We start from the raw sequence: 21730 nt of genomic DNA on the forward strand, positions 1-21730 counted from the left end.
GACGTGATGTTAAACATAGGTCGACGTGATATTAAACATAGGTCGACGTGATATTAAACATAGGTAGACGTGATGTTAAACATAGGTAGACGTGATGTTAAACATAGGTAGACGTGATATTAAACATAGGTAGACGTGATATTAAACATAGGTAGACCTGATATTAAACATAGGTAGACGTGATATTAAACATAGGTAGACGTGATATTAAACATAGGTAGACCTGATATTAAACATAGGTAGACGTGATATTAAACATAGGTAGACGTGATATTAAACATAGGTAGACGTGACATTAAACATAGGTAGACGTGATATTAAACATAGGTAGACGTGATATTAAACATAGGTAGACGTGATATTAAACATAGGTAGACGTGATATTAAACATAGGTAGACGTGATATTAAACATAGGTCGACGTGATATTAAACATAGGTCGACGTGATATTAAACATAGGTAGACGTGATATTAAACATAGGTAGACGTGATGTTAAACATAGGTAGACGTGATATTAAACATAGGTAGACGTGATATTAAACATAGGTAGACGTGATATTAAACATAGGTAGACCTGATATTAAACATAGGTAGACGTGATATTAAACATAGGTAGACGTGATATTAAACATAGGTAGACGTGATATTAAACATAGGTAGACGTGATGTTAAACATAGGTAGACGTGATGTTAAACATAGGTAGACGTGATATTAAACATAGGTCGACGTGATATTAAACATAGGTCGACGTGATATTAAACATAGGTAGACGTGATATTAAACATAGGTAGACGTGATGTTAAACATAGGTAGACGTGATATTAAACATAGGTAGACGTGATATTAAACATAGGTAGACGTGATATTAAACATAGGTAGACCTGATATTAAACATAGGTAGACGTGATATTAAACATAGGTAGACGTGATATTAAACATAGGTAGACGTGATATTAAACATAGGTAGACGTGATATTAAACATAGGTAGACGTGATGTTAAACATAGGTAGACGTGATGTTAAACATAGGTAGACGTGATGTTAAACATAGGTAGACGTGATGTTAAACATAGGTAGACGTGATGTTAAACATAGGTAGACGTGATGTTAAACATAGGTCGACGTGATATTAAACATAGGTCGACGTGATATTAAACATAGGTAGACGTGATGTTAAACATAGGTAGACGTGATGTTAAACATAGGTAGACGTGATATTAAACATAGGTAGACGTGATATTAAACATAGGTAGACCTGATATTAAACATAGGTAGACGTGATATTAAACATAGGTAGACGTGATATTAAACATAGGTAGACCTGATATTAAACATAGGTAGACGTGATATTAAACATAGGTAGACGTGATATTAAACATAGGTAGACGTGATATTAAACATAGGTAGACGTGACATTAAACATAGGTAGACGTGATATTAAACATAGGTAGACGTGATATTAAACATAGGTAGACGTGATATTAAACATAGGTAGACGTGATATTAAACATAAGTAGACGTGATATTAAACATAGGTAGACGTGATATTAAACATAGGTAGACGTGATATTAAACATAGGTAGACGTGATATTAAACATAGGTAGACGTGATATTAAACATAGGTAGACGTGATGTTAAACATAGGTAGACGTGATGTTAAACATAGGTAGACGTGATATTAAACATAGGTAGACGTGATATTAAACATAGGTAGACGTGATATTAAACATAGGTAGACGTGATATTAAACATAGGTAGACGTGATGTTAAACATAGGTAGACGTGATGTTAAACATAGGTAGACGTGATGTTAAACATAGGTAGACGTGATATTAAACATAGGTCGACGTGATATTAAACATAGGTCGACGTGATATTAAACATAGGTAGACGTGATATTAAACATAGGTAGACGTGATGTTAAACATAGGTAGACGTGATATTAAACATAGGTAGACGTGATATTAAACATAGGTAGACGTGATATTAAACATAGGTAGACCTGATATTAAACATAGGTAGACGTGATATTAAACATAGGTAGACGTGATATTAAACATAGGTAGACGTGATATTAAACATAGGTAGACGTGATATTAAACATAGGTAGACCTGATATTAAACATAGGTAGACGTGATATTAAACATAGGTAGACGTGATATTAAACATAGGTAGACCTGATATTAAACATAGGTAGACGTGATATTAAACAAAGGTAGACGTGACATTAAACATAGGTAGACGTGACATTAAACATAGGTAGACGTGATATTAAACATAGGTAGACGTGATATTAAACATAGGTAGACCTGATGTTAAACATAGGTAGACGTGATATTAAACATAGGTAGACGTGATATTAAACATAGGTAGACGTGATATTAAACATAGGTAGACGTGATATTAGACATAGGTAGACGTGATATTAAACATAGGTAGACGTGATGTTAAACATAGGTAGACGTGATGTTAAACATAGGTAGACGTGATATTAAACATAGGTAGACGTGATATTAAACATAGGTAGACCTGATATTAAACATAGGTAGACGTGATATTAAACATAGGTAGACCTGATATTAAACATAGGTCGACGTGATATTAAACATAGGTCGACGTGATATTAAACATAGGTAGACGTGATATTAAACATAGGTAGACGTGATATTAAACATAGGTAGACGTGATATTAAACATAGGTAGACCTGATATTAAACCTAGGTAGACGTGATATTAAACATAGGTAGACGTGATATTAAACATAGGTAGACGTGATGTTAAACATAGATAGACGTGATATTAAACATAGGTAGACGTGATATTAAACATAGGTAGACCTGATATTAAACCTAGGTAGACGTGATATTAAACATAGGTAGACGTGACATTAAACATAGGTAGACGTGATGTTAAACATAGATAGACGTGATATTAAACATAGGTAGATGTGATATTAAACATAGGTAGATGTGATATTAAACATAGGTAGACGTGATATTAAACATAGGTAGACGTGATATTAAACATAGGTAGACGTGATATTAAACATAGGTAGACGTTATATTAAACATAGGTAGACGTGATATTAAACATAGGTAGACGTGATATTAAACATAGGTAGACGTGATATTAAACATAGGTAGACGTGATATTAAACATAGGTAGACGTGATATTAAACATAGGTAGATGTGATATTAAACATAGGTAGACGTGATATTAAACATAGGTAGACGTGATATTAAACATAGGTAGACGTGATATTAAACATAGGTAGACGTGATATTAAACATAGGTAGACGTGATATTAAACATAGGTAGACGTGATATTAAACATAGGTAGACGTGATATTAAACATAGGTCGACGTGATATTAAACATAGGTCGACGTGATATTAAACATAGGTAGACGTGATATTAAACATAGGTAGACGTGATATTAAACATAGGTAGACGTGATATTAAACATAGGTAGACGTGATATTAAACATAGGTAGACGTGATATTAAACATAGGTAGACGTGATGTTAAACATAGGTAGACGTGATATTAGACATAGGTAGACGTGATATTAGACATAGGTAGACGTGATATTAAACATAGGTAGACGTGACATTAAACATAGGTAGACGTGATATTAAACATAGGTAGACGTGATATTAAACATAGGTAGACGTGATATTAAACATAGGTAGACGTGATATTAAACATAGGTAGACGTGATATTAAACATAGGTAGACGTGATATTAAACATAGGTAGACGTTATATTAAACATAGGTAGACGTTATATTAAACATAGGTAGACGTGATATTAAACAAAGGTAGACGTGATATTAAACATAGGTAGACGTGATATTAAACATAGGTAGACGTGATATTAAACATAGGTAGACCTGATATTAAACATAGGTAGACGTGATATTAAACATAGGTAGACCTGATATTAAACATAGGTCGACGTTATATTAAACATAGGTAGACGTGATATTAAACAAAGGTAGACGTGATATTAAACATAGGTAGACGTGATATTAAACATAGGTAGACGTGATATTAAACATAGGTAGACCTGATATTAAACATAGGTAGACGTGATATTAAACATAGGTAGACCTGATATTAAACATAGGTCGACGTGATATTAAACATAGGTCGACGTGATATTAAACATAGGTAGACGTGATATTAAACATAGGTAGACGTGATATTAAACATAGGTAGACGTGATATTAAACATAGGTAGACGTGATATTAAACATAGGTAGACGTGATATTAAACATAGGTAGACGTGATGTTAAACATAGGTAGACGTGATATTAGACATAGGTAGACGTGATATTAGACATAGGTAGACGTGATATTAAACATAGGTAGACGTGACATTAAACATAGGTAGACGTGATATTAAACATAGGTAGACGTGATATTAAACATAGGTAGACGTGATATTAAACATAGGTAGACGTGATATTAAACATAGGTAGACGTGATATTAAACATAGGTAGACGTGATATTAAACATAGGTAGACGTTATATTAAACATAGGTAGACGTTATATTAAACATAGGTAGACGTGATATTAAACAAAGGTAGACGTGATATTAAACATAGGTAGACGTGATATTAAACATAGGTAGACGTGATATTAAACATAGGTAGACCTGATATTAAACATAGGTAGACGTGATATTAAACATAGGTAGACCTGATATTAAACATAGGTCGACGTTATATTAAACATAGGTAGACGTGATATTAAACAAAGGTAGACGTGATATTAAACATAGGTAGACGTGATATTAAACATAGGTAGACGTGATATTAAACATAGGTAGACCTGATATTAAACATAGGTAGACGTGATATTAAACATAGGTAGACCTGATATTAAACATAGGTCGACGTGATATTAAACATAGGTCGACGTGATATTAAACATAGGTAGACGTGATATTAAACATAGGTAGACGTGATATTAAACATAGGTAGACGTGATATTAAACATAGGTAGACCTGATATTAAACCTAGGTAGACGTGATATTAAACATAGGTAGACGTGATATTAAACATAGGTAGACGTGATGTTAAACATAGATAGACGTGATATTAAACATAGGTAGACGTGATATTAAACATAGGTAGACCTGATATTAAACCTAGGTAGACGTGATATTAAACATAGGTAGACGTGACATTAAACATAGGTAGACGTGATGTTAAACATAGATAGACGTGATATTAAACATAGGTAGATGTGATATTAAACATAGGTAGATGTGATATTAAACATAGGTAGACGTGATATTAAACATAGGTAGACGTGATATTAAACATAGGTAGACGTGATATTAAACATAGGTAGACGTTATATTAAACATAGGTAGACGTGATATTAAACATAGGTAGACGTGATATTAAACATAGGTAGACGTGATATTAAACATAGGTAGACGTGATATTAAACATAGGTAGACGTGATATTAAACATAGGTAGATGTGATATTAAACATAGGTAGACGTGATATTAAACATAGGTAGACGTGATATTAAACATAGGTAGACGTGATATTAAACATAGGTAGACGTGATATTAAACATAGGTAGACGTGATATTAAACATAGGTAGACGTGATATTAAACATAGGTAGACGTGATGTTAAACATAGGTAGATGTGATATTAAACATAGGTAGACGTTATATTAAACATAGGTAGACGTGATATTAAACATAGGTAGACGTTATATTAAACATAGGTAGACGTGATATTAAACATAGGTAGACATGATATTAAAGGCCTACTGAAAGCCACTACTACCGACCACGCAGTCTGATAGTTTATATATCAATGATGAAATCTTAACATTGCAACACATGCCAATACGGCCGGGTTAGCTTACTAAAGTGCAATTTTAAATTTCGCGCGAAATATCCTGCTGAAAACGTCTCGGTACGATGACGTCAGCGCGTGACGTCACGGATTGTAGCGGACATTTTGGGACAGCATGGTGGCCAGCTATTAAGTCGTCTGTTTTCATCGCAAAATTCCACAGTGTTCTGGACATCTGTGTTGGTGAATCTTTTGCAATTTGTTCAATGAACAATGGAGACAGCAAAGAAGAAAGCTGTAGGTGGGAAGCGGTGTATTGCGGCCGACTGCAGCAACACAAACACAGCCGGTGTTTCATTGTTTACATTCCCGGAAGATGACAGTCAAGCTTTACCATTGGCCTGTGGAGAACTGGGACAACAGAGACTCGTACCAGGAGGACTTTGAGTTGGATGCGCAGACACGGTACCGTGAGTACACATGCAGCTGCGGCATCCAAACATTTGATCGCTTGCCCGTACGTGCGTGCCGCTATGTGCATGTCACGTACGTAGCTTTGGGGAAATATATGTGCTGTATGAACTTTGGGGAGGTGAACGGTACTTTGGGCTGTGGGATTGAGTGTGTTGCGCGCTCTCGCTGCTGGTGGCCATGATTGTAAACAATGTGCGGATGTGAGGAGCTCCCCAACCTGTGACGTCACGCTACTCGTCTGCTACTTCCGGTACAGGCAAGGCTTTTTTATCAGCGACCAAAAGTTGCGAACTTTATCGTCGATGTTCTCTACTAAATCCTTTCAGCAAAAATATGGCAATATCACAAAATGATCAAGTATGACACATAGAATGGACCTGCTATCCCCGTTTGAATAAGAAAATCGCATTTCAGTAGGCCTTTAAACATAGGTAGACATTAGTGATGGGTCCGGCAACACCGATGCATCGGCGCATGCGTCGAACTCATAGAGCAAAACCCTGTGTCGGTGCGCGTACCGCTTTTAGAAAGTCACGTGACCGATCATGAGCTGCTTTGGTCACGTGACCAATACGCGAACTGTGTCGCACTGACGCCGACTCTGTGCCCTGTGAGCGTGTCTTTTCTACAGCCGGAGAAATAATAACTAAGAGAAATCGTCTAAAATGTAATACGTCGGAAAAACTTTTTTTCTTTTTTTTTTTAATAAAAATCCATCCATCCATCCATCTTCTTCCGCTTATCCGAGGTCGGGTCGCGGGGGCAGCAGCTTAAGCAGGGAAGCCCAGACTTCCCTCTCCCCAGCCACTTCGTCCAGCTCCTCCCGGGGGATCCCGAGGCGTTCCCAGGCCAGCCGGGAGAGATAGTCTTCCCAGCGTGTCCTGGGTCTTCCCCGTGGCCTCCTACCGGTCGGATGTGCCCGAAACACCTTCCTAGGGAGGCGTTCGGGTGGCATCCTGACCAGATGCCCGAACCACCTCATCTGGCTCCTCTCGATGTGGAGGAGCAGCGGCTTTACTTTGAGCTCCCCCCGAATGACAGAGCTTCTCACCCTATCTCTAAGGGAGAGCCCCGCCACTCGGCGGAGGAAACTCATTTCGGCCGCTTGTACCCGTGATCTTGTCCTTTCGGTCATGACCCAAAGCTCATGACCATAGGTGAGGATGGGAACGTAGATCGACCGGTAAATCGAGAGCTTTGCCTTCCGGCTCAGCTCCTTCTTCACCACAACGGATCGATACAGCGTCCGCATTACTGAAGACGCCGCACCGATCCGCCTGTCGATCTCACGATCCACTCTTCCCCCACTCGTGAACAAGACTCCGAGGTACTTGAACTCCTCCACTTGGGGCAAGATCTCCTCCCCAACCCGGAGATGGCACTCCACCCTTTTCCGGGAGAGAACCATGGACTCGGACTTGGAGGTGCTGATTCCCATCCCAGTCGCTTCACACTCGGCTGCGAACCGATCCAGTGAGAGCTGAAGATCTTGGCCGGAGGAAGCCATCAGGACCACATCATCTGCAAATAGCAGTGACCTAATCCTGCAGCCACCAAACCAGATCCCCTCAACGCCCTGACTGCGCCTAGAAATTCTGTCCATAAAGGTTATGAACAGAATGGGTGACAAAGGGCAGCCTTGGCGGAGTCCAACCCTCACTGGAAACGTTTCCGACATACTGCCGGCAATGCGGACCAAGCTCTGACACTGACTATACAGGGAGCGAACTGCCACAATAAGACAGTCCGTTACCCCATACTCTCTGAGCACTCCCCACAGGACTTCCCGGGGTACACGGTCGAATGCCTTCTCCAAGTCCACAAAGCACATGTAGACTGGTTGGGCAAACTCCCATGCACCCTCAAGGACCCTGCCGAGAGTATAGAGCTGGTCCACAGTTCCACGACCAGGACGAAAACCACACTGTTCCTCATGAATCCGAGGTTCGACTATCCGGCGTAGCCTCCTCTCCAGTACACCTGAATAGACCTTACCGGGAAGGCTGAGGAGTGTGATCCCACGATAGTTGGAACACACCCTCCGGTTCCCCTTCTTAAAGAGAGGAACCACCACCCCGGTCTGCCAATCCAGAGGTACTGCCCCCGATGTCCACGCGACATTTAATAAAAATGTGTTAAAAAATTAAATTAAAAAAATTCCCAGTCCACAATCATCCACAACACGTTCTCTTAGATTTCCATGTTATGATACATGTTCACATTATTTATTGACTGTATCTAAAAAAGATAAAAATATATTTTTATTTAAATGAAGATATGAAATAATCCTAAATGAAGTACAATGACTTGATTTATATTATTGTATATACTAGGGCAGGGGTCACCAACGCGGTGCCCGCGGTCACCAGGTAGCCCGTAAGGACCAGATCAGTCGCCCGCTGGCCTGTTCTAAAAATAGCTCAAAGAGCAGCACTTACCAGTGAGCTGCCTCTTTTTGTTAAATGTTATTTATTTACTAGCAAGCTGGTCTCGCTTTGCTCGACATTTTTAATTCTAAAAGAGACAAAACTCAAATAGAATTTGAAAATCCAAGAAAATATTTTAAAGACTTGGTCTTCACTTGGAATAAGCGGTAGAAAATGGATGGATGGATGGGTCTTCACTTGTTTAAATAAATTCATTTATTTTTTACTTTGCTTCTTATTACTTTTAGAAATACAATTTTAGAGAAAAAAATACAACCTTAAAAATGATTTTAGGATTTTTAAACAAATATACCTTTTAACCTTTTAAATGTCTTCCTCTTCTTTCCTGACAATTTAAATCAATGTTCAAGTACATTTTTTTTTTTTTATTATTGTAAAGAATAATAAATATTTTAGCTTCTGTTTTTTCGACGAAGAATATCTGTGAAATATTTCTTCAAACTTACTATGATTAAAATTCAAAAAAAGTATTCTGGCAAATCTAGAAAATCTGTAGAATCAAATTTAAATCTTATTTCAAAGTATTTTGAATTTCTTTTAAAATTTTTGTTCTGGAAAATCTAGAAGAAATACTGATTTGTCTTTGTTAGAAATATAGCTTGGTCCAATTTGTTAAATATTCTAACAAAGTGCAGATTGGATTTTAACCAATTTAAAACATGTCTTCAAAATTCTAAAATGTATCTTAATCAGGAAAAATGACTAATTATTTTTTTAATTTTTTCAAAAAGATTCAAATGAGCTAGTTTTTCTCCTTTTTGTCGGTTGAATTTTGAATTTTAAAGAGTCGAAATTGAAGATAAACTATGTTTCAAATTTTTATTTTAAATTTTTTCGTGTTTTCTCCTCTTTTAAACCGTAAAATTAAGTGTTTTTTTTTCATCATTTATTCTCTACAAAAAACCTTCCGTAAAAGGAAAAAAAAAAGTACGACGGAATGACAGACAGAAATACCCATTTTTTTATATATATATAAATGTATTTATTTAGCTATTCTTGTTTAAATCACACTTACGTGTAACTTACAAATGACAATATATTTATTTATTAAAGTGTGTATCAAACTGGTAGCCCTTCGCATTAATCAGTACCCAAGAAGTAGTTTTTGGTTTCAAAAAGGTTGGTGACCCCTGTACTAGGGCATCAAATCAGTGTCAGTTGAGTCGGTCCATAGGTTGCCTGTAGGGATTTTTAATGTCCAGCAGATGTCAGTATTTAGTGACACAGTATCGACACAGTATCAATACAGTTTTGCAATGTGTCGAAACGCTTCATGACACCTCATCAACCCATAGGGTGACCAGGTGTCCGGATTTAGGCCGGACAGTCCGGATTTTTAATGCCCTGTCCGGCGTCCGGCGCAGCTTCAAGCCGGACACGTATTTGTCCTCCTTTTTGAGGCACATAGGTTTGAAGAGCGGAGTTTCTTCATCTTTGCTGGGCTGCAGCGCGATAGCCAATAAAAGACCGTAAAAATGCCCCCAACGCAGTAACGTATCAAATGATTGGCTAAGAGCTGTGTCGGATACAAATCTGCTTATCATTGGTTAAAAAAGTAAACAAGGGTCCATGTGTTGCTGCGGCAGAAAGTTAGCATCATGCCAAAACGCAAGACCTCGTTTAATTCTGAATGGATAAAAGAGCACAAATTTATAACGAAAAGCAGTCGAGACTCATTCCATGGCTTCTGCACACTTTGTCGATGTGATGTCGACGTAAGTAGTCAGGGGAAAGCTGCAATTGAACGGCATGCGGGTACGGATAAACATAAAAGTAATAAACGTGCGGCAGGTACCTCTTCAATGAGGACATTTTTTCATGAAGTTTCGTCGCCCCTGGATGTCAAGATAACTGCTGCGGAGCTGTGCAAGGTGTACCATGCTGTAAAGCAGGGGTGCTCAAATGGTACCCTGGGGGTATGTAATGTAATGTAAGTTCATAAACTGAACATCAAATTAAGTAGGCTATTCCATTCATTACCATAAAGCCAGAGTTTCCCCCATGCCATGATGGTTTGACCCTCACTAAAATGTCTGTCAAAAAGAACTGTGAAAAGAAATGCAACAATGCAATATTCAGTGTTGACAGCTAGATTTTTTGTAGACATGTTCCATAAATATTGATGTTAAAGATTTCTTTTTTTGTGAAGAAATGTTTAGAATTAAGTTCCTGAATCCAGGTGGATCTCTATTACAATCCCCAAAGAGGGCACTTTAAGTTGATGATTACTTCTATGTGTAGAAATCTTTATTTATAATTGAATCACTTGTTTATTTTTCAACAAGTTTTTAGTTATTTTATATATTGTTTTCCAAATAGTTCAAGAAAGACCACTACAAATGAGCAATATTTTGCACTGTTATACAATTTAATAAACCAGAAACTGATGACATAGTGCTGTATTTTACTTCTTTATCTCTTTTTTTCAACCAAAAATGCTTTGCTCTAATTAGGGGGTACTTGAATTAAAAAAATGTTCACAGGGGGTACATCACTGAAAAAAGGTTGAGAACCACTGCTGTAAAGCATCACCAGTCCTACAGAAGTTTAGACTGCGGCATGAAAGTGGACCGGGAGATTTTCAGTGACGAGCCCACAGCTAAAGGGATGGCCTGTGGCCGAACAAGAGCCAAGGCATTGTGTGAGAACGTCATCGCTCACTATTCGGTACAGGAACATACCGACTACATAAAAGAAAACAACCTACCCTTTTCCGTGGCAACCAACGCCTCAAATAAAGGAACAAACAAGTGTTTTCCCATTGTGGTAAGGTATTTTCACTTTGATGAAGGCATCCAACATGTCCTGTTGGATTTTTATAGTGACAGCAACGAAACGTCAGAAGCCATAACAAACCAGCTGCTGGCAAAACTTGAGATGTCTGGCTTAGAGGTGAAAAACATGTCTGCATATGCAGCAGACAATGCCAGTGTCAATTGTGGCAAACATAACAGTGTGTATCAGAAGCTGAAACTGAGCCAAAAAGATGTGCTCCCTGCAAACTGTTTGGCCCTTATTCTGCATAACGCAGCCAGATATGCTGCAAGCAGCCTTGATGTTGATGTGGAAAAATTTTTGTGGCATTTTTCTTTTTATTATATATGTTAACTACATATGTTATGCTTTGTGGCACTCTGCACTTGAAAAGATTCATCTCAGTGGTCACTTTTTGAACACCACAATGTATTGAATAAATACAAATACTGTTAACAAACACTTGACTTTAATATTTTTTCCTATTCAGCCACACAAACATCATAAAGTTAAAGTAAAGTTAAAGTACCAATGATTGTCACACACACACTAGGTGTGGCGAAATTATTCTCTGCATTTGACCCATCACCCTTGATCACCCCCTGGGAGGTGAGGGGAGCAGTGGGCAGCAGCGGTGGCCGCGCCCGGGAATCATTTTTGGTGATTTAACCCCCAATTCCAACCCTTGATGCTGAGTGCCAAGCAGGGAGGTAATGGGTCCCATTTTTATAGTCTTTGGTATGACTCGGCCGGGATTTGAACCCACAACCTGCCGATCTCAGGGCGGACACTCTAACCACTAGGCCACTTTAAACTACTCAAAATTGTACTATAAATAAGAGTATACCAGAGTCCTATGTACACCATAGTAATTTATTGATATGCCGCATAATGTCCTTCTTTTTGGTGTCATGGAAATGGTCACCCTATCAACCCATCACTAGTAGACATGATATTAAACATAGGTAGACGTGATATTAGACATAGGTAGACGTGATATTAGACATAGGTAGACGTGATATTAGACATAGGTAGACGTGATATTAGACATAGGTAGACGTGATATTAAACATAGGTAGACGTGATATTAGACATAGGTAGACGTGATATTAGACATAGGTAGACGTGATATTAGACATAGGTAGACGTGATATTAGACATAGGTAGACGTGATATTAGACATAGGTAGACGTGATATTAGACATAGGTAGACGTGATATTAGACATAGGTAGACGTGATATTAGACATAGATAGACGTGATATTAGACATAGGTAGACGTGATATTAGACATAGGTAGACGTGATATTAGACATAGGTAGACGTGATATTAGACATAGGTAGACGTGATATTAGACATAGGTAGACGTGATATTAGACATAGGTAGACGTGATATTAGACATAGGTAGACGTGATATTAGACATAGGTAGACGTGATATTAGACATAGGTAGACGTGATATTAGACATAGGTAGAAGTGATATTAGACATAGGTAGACGTGATATTAGACATAGGTAGACGTGATATTAGACATAGGTAGACGTGATATTAGACATAGGTAGACGTGATATTAGACATAGGTAGACGTGATATTAAACATAGGTAGACGTGATATTAGACATAGGTAGACGTGATATTAGACATAGGTAGACGTGATATTAGACATAGGTAGACGTGATACTAGACATAGGTAGACGTGATATTAGACATAAGTAGACGTGATATTAGACATAGGTAGACGTGATATTAAACATAGGTAGACGTGATATTAGACATAGGTAGACGTGATATTAAACATAGGTAGACGTGATATTAGACATAGGTAGACGTGATATTAGACATAGGTAGACGTGATATTAGACATAGGTAGACGTGATATTAGACATAGGTAGACGTGATATTAGACATAGGTAGACGTGATATTAGACATAGGTAGACGTGATATTAGACATAGGTAGACGTGATATTAGACATAGGTAGACGTGATATTAGACATAGGTAGACGTGATATTAGACATAGGTAGACGTGATATTAGACATAGGTAGACGTGATATTAGACATAGGTAGACGTGATATTAAACATAGGTAGACGTGATATTAGACATAGGTAGACGTGATATTAGACATAGGTAGACGTGATATTAGACATAGGTAGACGTGATATTAAACATAGGTAGACGTGATATTAGACATAGGTAGACGTGATATTAGACATAGGTAGACGTGATATTAGACATAGGTAGACGTGATATTAAACATAGGTAGACGTGATATTAGACATAGGTAGACGTGATATTAGACATAGGTAGACGTGATATTAGACATAGGTAGACGTGATATTAGACATAGGAAGACGTGATATTAAACATAGGTAGACGTGATATTAGACATAGGTAGACGTGATATTAGACATAGGTAGACGTGATATTAAACATAGGTAGACGTGATATTAGACATAGGTAGACGTGATATTAGACATAGGTAGACGTGATATTAGACATAGGTAGACGTGATATTAAACATAGGTAGACGTGATATTAGACATAGGTAGACGTGATATTAGACATAGGTAGACGTGATATTAGACATAGGTAGACGTGATATTAGACATAGGAAGACGTGATATTAAACATAGGTAGACGTGATATTAGACATAGGTAGACGTGATATTAAACATAGGTAGACGTGATATTAGACATAGGTAGACGTGATATTAGACATAGGTAGACGTGATATTAGACATAGGTAGACGTGATATTAAACATAGGTAGACGTGATATTAGACATAGGTAGACGTGATATTAGACATAGGTAGACGTGATATTAGACATAGGTAGACGTGATATTAGACATAGGTAGACGTGATATTAAACATAGGTAGACGTGATATTAGACATAGGTAGACGTGATATTAAACATAGGTAGACGTGATATTAGACATAGGTAGACGTGATATTAGACATAGGTAGACGTGATATTAAACATAGGTAGACGTGATATTAGACATAGGTAGACGTGATATTAGACATAGGTAGACGTGATATTAGACATAGGTAGACGTGATATTAGACATAGGTAGACGTGATATTAAACATAGGTAGACGTGATATTAGACATAGGTAGACGTGATATTAGACATAGGTAGACGTGATATTAGACATAGGTAGACGTGATATTAGACATAGGTAGACGTGATATTAGACATAGGTAGAAGTGATATTAGACATAGGTAGACGTGATATTAGACATAGGTAGACGTGATATTAGACATAGGTAGACGTGATATTAGACATAGGTAGACATGATATTAAATGACATACCAGATGAAAATGTCCCTCATGTAGAAGCTTCTATCTTCCTGTCGACATCAACACAGGTGACACCAATCAAAGATGTCGGCGGGACGTTCAGGGAGGCTAGGAAATCCCGCAACTACTGTTTGAGTTCCAAAACTGGACAGTGTTTAGACACACATACAGTTCATAGTCTCACTACGAAATGTGGCTTAAAGTTAATATCGCCTCAGTCATTAATAAATATTTGTCTGGGCAAGGATAACATGGTCATGCTTTTAAGTAAATACACTAAGTACGCCATGACACCGGAAGTGATTGTGAACTAGTGGAATAAAGATTGAAGCGGAAGTAAGGTGTCTAGCCCCACGCTTGACTTACTTATTATGAAATTAGGTAGACATTATGCGTAATGAGACATAGCAGGTCACAAAACAAATCCTCCCTCATGTAGAAGCGTCTAATCTGACTCGTCTACAATACACAGGTGCCACAATCAAAGATGTCGGTGGGGCGTTCAGCGAACCTACGAAATCTCGCAATTGCTGTTTGAGTTCTAAAACTGGACGCACAAATGTCCCATGACCCTGAACGCGGCTTATGTAATTCAGTAGATTTAGTGATATCAATTCATAAAAAGTGGAATATAAAGAATGTTGAGTTCTTTATTAAAAAAAAAAAAAAAAGATACATCTCTGTTAGAACAAACTTGTATTTGCAAGAGAGGTCAAAGTATGAGTAATTGCTGATGGCTCACTTTGTATTTCTTTCTTTCATAGTTCCTTTTATCGATTTCACATTCACATTAACAACATATTCAAACCCTCTTCATCCCCTACCCCTGCTGGTCACTCAAAACAAAAACAAAAGTAAGAGTACAAAAGTACCCGGAATAAAAATAAATAAATAGATAAAGTTCAGTACAAGGCACTTAAAACACAGTAATTGACAGAGGTGGGACCAAGTCATTGTTTTGCAAGTCACAAGTAAGTCTCAAGTCTTTGCCCTCAAGTCCGAGTCAAGTCCCGAGTCAAGACAGGCAAGCCCCGAGTCAAGTCCAAAGTCAAGACTGGAAAGTCTCAAGTCAAGTCCTAAGTCCTGCATTTTGAGTTTCGAGTCCTTTCAAGTCCTTTTAACCACATACTAATATATTAACACAGATTGTGTATGCTTTTCAAATGCTGTATTTATTTATTAAAACAAGGGCATTTTAAATTGCAGGAAAGAAAAATGTGCTGACATTGCACTTTATAATAGCACTGTTAACCAGTCATTTTAAACATTAACTCATTCCTTTACAGAACAAACACATTGAAAAATAAAGTGCAAATGTACTTATTTGTACAAAAGTGTTAACATTGAAAAAACATGACATACACGTGAACATAACAAAAAAGTTGTACTTTTTATATGTCAGGGCCCTATGCTGCATTGCATTTGCAAAAGACCAAATTAGCCAAGAGTCTGTCAGTCATTTGTGCACGATGGGGGCGTAGTATGATGCCACCATTTGCTGAAAACTCGCTCCACTGGAGCACTGGAGGCAGGCACTGCCAAGACTCTCATGGCCACTCGGAACAGTGAAGGAAGAGTCTTCATGTTCAATGCCCAGAACAAAAGGGGGGGAGAGTTTTTTTGGGTTGGTGCACTACTTGTAAGTGTATCTTGTGTTTTTTATGTTGATTTAATTTTAAAAAAAAAAAAAAATAAAAAAAAAAATATTTCTTGTGCGGCCCGATACCAATCGATCCACGGACCAGTACCGGGCCGCGGCCCGGTGGTTGGGGACCACTGAGGTAAACAACCAACAGTATGTCAGAAAGCTAGCTAAAACGGTACACATATTCATAATATAGTATACATTTTAACTGACCTTTATTTTACTATTTTTGTCTTTTTTTAGGTGGCTAAAATACGCGGTGCTGCTGACCGCCGTCTAACGTTACGTGTGATATATTGACTAACGTAACCCTGCTTAAAAAAATCACTGAACAAAAAGTATGAATAAGGTAGTGAACTGCAACAGATTCCCGTGTTTGCAATAACGTTATAACGTTAGCAGTGAGTTTACAGCCTCACTGATTTCACTACACAGCAAATAAAAGTCACGTTACTTAGCCAATAAACGTTATCTTACATTCAAAACTTACCGTTCTTTGTGCAACTTCAAATGCCGGATGAAGTTGGAAGTTGTTGCCTCTCCATCAGTAATTTTCGAACCGCATGTGTTGCATACTGCAAACCGTTTTGTGTTGACCACCTCGTAATTTTTATACCCAAACGAAATTATTTTAGGTATCATTTTTTGTTCACTGGCGTGTGGTTTGGACATGTCTTCTTCGTTGGTTGTCCTGCAATTTGATTGGATGAATGCTGTGTGATGAAAACAAAGTAGATCTAATTTGATTGGCTGTTGTACTGACAGCACACCAGCTGACACACGCAACGCTGATAGACAAGTACACAATGAAAAATACGGAGCGCTCCCGAATAACTTTTTCATCTTTGGGTTTTGGGGAAAGTAGCAAGTCATGTCAAGTCATGTCAATTCAAAAGGCTCAAGTCCAAGTGAAGTCACAAGTCATTGATGTTAAAGTCTAAGTCGAGTTGCAAGTCTTTTTACATTTTGTCAAGTCGAGTCTAAAGTCATCAAATTCATGACTCGAGTCTGACTCGAGTCCAAGTCATGTGACTCGAGTCCACACCTCTGGTAATTGAAAACTGAAACATAATGTAGACGCAGCATGACAAGGCCATATTTAGGTACATATCTAAGGCTCTTCCTGCACTTGTGTAGAAGATTGGTCAAAAAAAAGTCAAAAAAGGTCTCCACACTTTAAAAAAACTTGTTTTCAGAGCCCCGTAATGTGTATCTTATTTTCTCCAGCTTCAGGTTTGCTAGTACGTCCCTTATCCAGTGGGAGACTAAGGGTGGGACAGTCTCCTTCCACTTCAACAATATCAGGCGGCGTGCGAGGAGGGTGGTGAAGGCAACTATTTTGTGACCCCCGACAGGTAGTTCCATCCCTTCAGGAATGATTCCAAATACAGAAATGAAAGGGTTTGGATTGATTTGAATTGTTAAAACCGTGGAGAGTGCTTCGAAGATGGACTTCCAGTAACCCTTTAGCTTCGGACAAAGCCAAAACATGTGTATTAATGTTGCGTTATCTAGTTGACATCTATCACATAATGGGTTAAGATGGGGAAATATTTTTGCTAATTTTGCTTTTGAGAAGTGCACCCGGTGTATCACTTTAAATTGGACCAGTGAGTGTCGTGCGCACAGGGCCGGCCCGTGGCATAGGCCGTATAGGCAAATGCTAAGGGCGCCGTCCGTCAGGGGGCGCCACGCCAGTGCCACAAATGTTGGAGAAAAAAAAAGAAAAAAAAAAGTTGGTACTATTATTTCTAAATACAAAAAATAATCCCACGTTAATTAAAATGCAAAGTAAAGCCTATTTAATAGAAATATTATTTGTTACAACATTACGCCCCCTCCTCCCCCCGCACGGTGCGCCCCCTCCCTTCCCGTATCATGACTTTTTGGATGTCACCACATCAAAAAATCAACACGAGATGCCAAAACTGTCAGGTGCCCAGGGAAGAAAAAAGAGAAAAGAAGAGGAGAAACGAGAAAAAGACAAGAGGTAGCAGGTAGGTAACGTTAGCCTACATGAAATTATTTGTCTGTTACAGAATGTGATAGTAACCTGGCTTTTTAGCATTAAGCTAATGTTACATGATTCGGCAATTGCTAATCAATAAATAGCTAGTTCTGTTTTAACGTCGGGTTAATATTGTGGAGGGGGCTAAATTGTTATGGAAAATAATAATGTAACGTTAGGTAATTACAGTACTCCCGCCTTACATTCCTCAGGGACATTTTGTTACGATCCGCTGCCCGGATCATAGTTTGTTTATGTTTGAGTCACATGTGTTTTCAGCACCTTGAGTTTCGTTTATTTCTGTTGCCATGACGGCAGATTGTTTACACCTGCCTCTGGTTAGTGTCCGGGACGCGCACCTGTTGCCCGGGCGCTAATCAGAGGGCTATTTAGTCTTTGCTCTGGCCTCACTCGGTCTGGCTTCGTAGTTTGTTCCCATACAACTGATAACGACAACTTAGATTCCCGCTAGCTTTTCACGCTATGCCATTTTGCCTGCTAGCTCCCACGCTAGTCCTTTTGTTTTTGCCTTTTGCTATTTGCACGTCTTTTGTTTGTTCACCGAATGATTTATATTGTAAATAAATCATTTTCCTACCTGCAAGCTGTGTCCGAAGCCGTCTGCATCCTTGGGAGAACCACACCCGCATCACTATGCGACCACGTCGTTTCACATTTCTTTCTTTCTTTAGTTTATTTGGAACATGAACACACTTACATCATAATACATCACACAATTTCATATCATTTCATTTCACATCATGCCCGAAAAGGAGTAGGAAGAAGCAAAGCTTATTTAATCCTACCCCTTTCCCACTTCAAAGCGTTTACAAATATATAGAATCATTTACTGACCTTTTTATATAATAAAATAACATCTATGAATTAGTATACAACAGTTTTGTAATATGTAATTAATTAATTAATTCAGTCATTATTAACATACTGAGATGAAGAATATCTTATTTTCAATAAGGTTGAAAGTATTTCTCATAATTCTTCTTCTTTGTACTTTGTAAGCACTATTATTTTGAACAACCTCTTAAACTGGATCATATCAGTACAATTTTTAACTTCTTTACTTAATCCATTCCATAATTTAATTCCACATAATGATATGCTAAAAGTTCTAAGTGTTGTACGTGCATATAAATGTTTGTATTAGATCTTTTAAGCAGGTGTTTTTTTGTTTACATTGTTATTGCCTTCTGGTTAGCTAATGTTTGCCCTGCAGGTAATCATCACTTTTCCACCCCTTTATATATTAGGTATAGTTGTAAGTAAAAAAAAAAAAAGGTCAAAGACAAAGCTATTTGGGTTCTTGTGAGTATATACACTTAAAATCTTGCTTAGGGCGCCAGATTGGTTAGGGCCGGGCCTGCGTGCGCACATTGAAGATGAGTGAACCCTTTTCTCAATTTTTGCCCAGGTTACGTCATCTATTGATGTTTGGAGGTCTTGTTCCCATGCCGTTCTGATTCTTAGCATGGAAGTGCATTCTAATCCTGAGAGTAAATTAAGTATATGTGAGATTGCCCTCTTCTTTATTGGATTTAAAGACATCATTTCATCTGTAGTTGATTTAGAGGGTTTGTTAGGGAACTGCGGAAGAACTGTTTTAACATAATCCCTTATCTGGAAATATCTAAATATATGGGAACTGGGTAGATTAAATTTCTTGGACAACTCCGTAAAAGAGGCGAATATATTGTCTATAAAAAGATCATTGAAGCATTTCAAACCCCTTTGATGCCACTTATTAAAAGCTGTGTCAAGTGTTGAAGGTGGAAAGCAGTGATTTGATGCTACTGGACTGAAAAGGCTCATTCCTTGCAGGTTGAAATGTTTTCGAAATTGACAGTATATTTTGAGCGAGTGACTTACTACAGGATTAATATTAATTGTCTTCACTGATAGAGGCAAAACCGCACCCATTAGGGCTGCTAAAGAAGCAGAACCACAAGAATGTGTCTCCAGCTTCACCCATGTAGGACTTTCCTTATGTAGATGGTAATATGTCCAGTATGGCATGCAATGCAAGTTGGTGGCCCAGTAATACATGCAGAAATTTGGAAGGGCCATACCTCCATCATGTTTTGCTCTTTGTAAAAACTCCTTGCGCAGACGTGGCTGTTTGCCATTCCAAATATAAAATTAGATTATTGAGTCACATTTTTTGAAAAATGTACCAGGGATAAATACAGGTAAACATTGAAAAAGATACAAATATTTTGGAAGCACAGTCATCTTAATTGCATTGACTCTGCCTATACCTGGGGGTAAAGTTTGACTCAGATTTTAAATTCGAAAAACAAATCAGCAGCGTCGTTCAAAAAAGCTTTTATCAATTACGCCAAATAGCGAAAGTGAAACCGCTTCTATCAAGACATGATCTTGAGAAATTAATCCACGCTTTTATCTCGACTCGTCTTGATTATTGCAATGCCCTGTATGTAGGCATTAGCCAGGCCTCCCTCGCCCGCCTGCAGCTCGTGCAGAACTCTGCTGCTCGTCTGCTAACACAGACCCGCAGACGTGAGCACATCACCCCTATTTTAGCGTCCCATCACTGGCTCCCTGTGCGTTACCGAATACATTTTAAACTCCTTTTATTTGTTTTTAAATGTCTAAACAACCTCGCGCCAACCTATCTCTCCGACCTCCTTCAGCCTTACTGCCCCACCCGATCCTTAAGATCAGCCGATCAGCTGCTGTTGACGGTCCCTGACACAAGGCTGAAGCTTAGAGGTGACAGAGCTTTCGCCGTTGCTGCTCCCAAGCTCTGGAACGACCTACCCCTGAGTGTTAGACAAGCCTCCTCTCTTCCTGTTTTTAAATCTCTCTTAAAAACATACTTTTATTCCATGGCTTTTAACACTGAGTGATATCCATCCTGCAATGGCGCCCCATAATACACCTGCTGTGATCCTGTTTTTATGTTTTTATTAATTCTATTTTAATTATTTATTTTCTATCGTGTTCTGTTTGTGTTGTGTTGTGTTTGCTCGGTACTCGTTTTATCTTTTAACCTGCTCATTGTACAGCACTTTGGCTACCCCTGTGGTAAATTTTAAATGTGCTCTATAAATAAAGTTGATTTGATTTGATTTGATTTATAAGTGAAATGAAAAGGGGAGTCCAATTAGCCAGATCTTGCTTGGTTTGTGTAAACAACTTCCCAAAGTTTTGCCTGAAGAGGTCTTTAAAATTCTTTGTAATAGTCACTCCGCACTTTGTATTTCTAAACAATATGACAA

The 21730-nt window shown here is 38.1% G+C and overlaps 1 long non-coding RNA gene across 1 annotated transcript in view; it reads right to left on the reverse strand.

Moving 5' to 3' along the window:
- LOC133606910 (uncharacterized) overlaps positions 1-14956 on the reverse strand; it is a 193238-nt gene extending 178282 nt beyond the window's left edge. Inside the window, exon 1 of the long non-coding RNA XR_009815325.1 lies at positions 14833-14956. This is a non-coding gene — a long non-coding RNA (uncharacterized lncRNA). The remainder of the gene's footprint in view (positions 1-14832) is intronic.
- Positions 14957-21730: the final 6774 nt, after the last annotated feature.

This window comes from Nerophis lumbriciformis, linkage group LG05 (assembly GCF_033978685.3).
Source record: "Nerophis lumbriciformis linkage group LG05, RoL_Nlum_v2.1, whole genome shotgun sequence".
Taxonomy (NCBI): Eukaryota; Metazoa; Chordata; class Actinopteri; order Syngnathiformes; family Syngnathidae; genus Nerophis; species Nerophis lumbriciformis.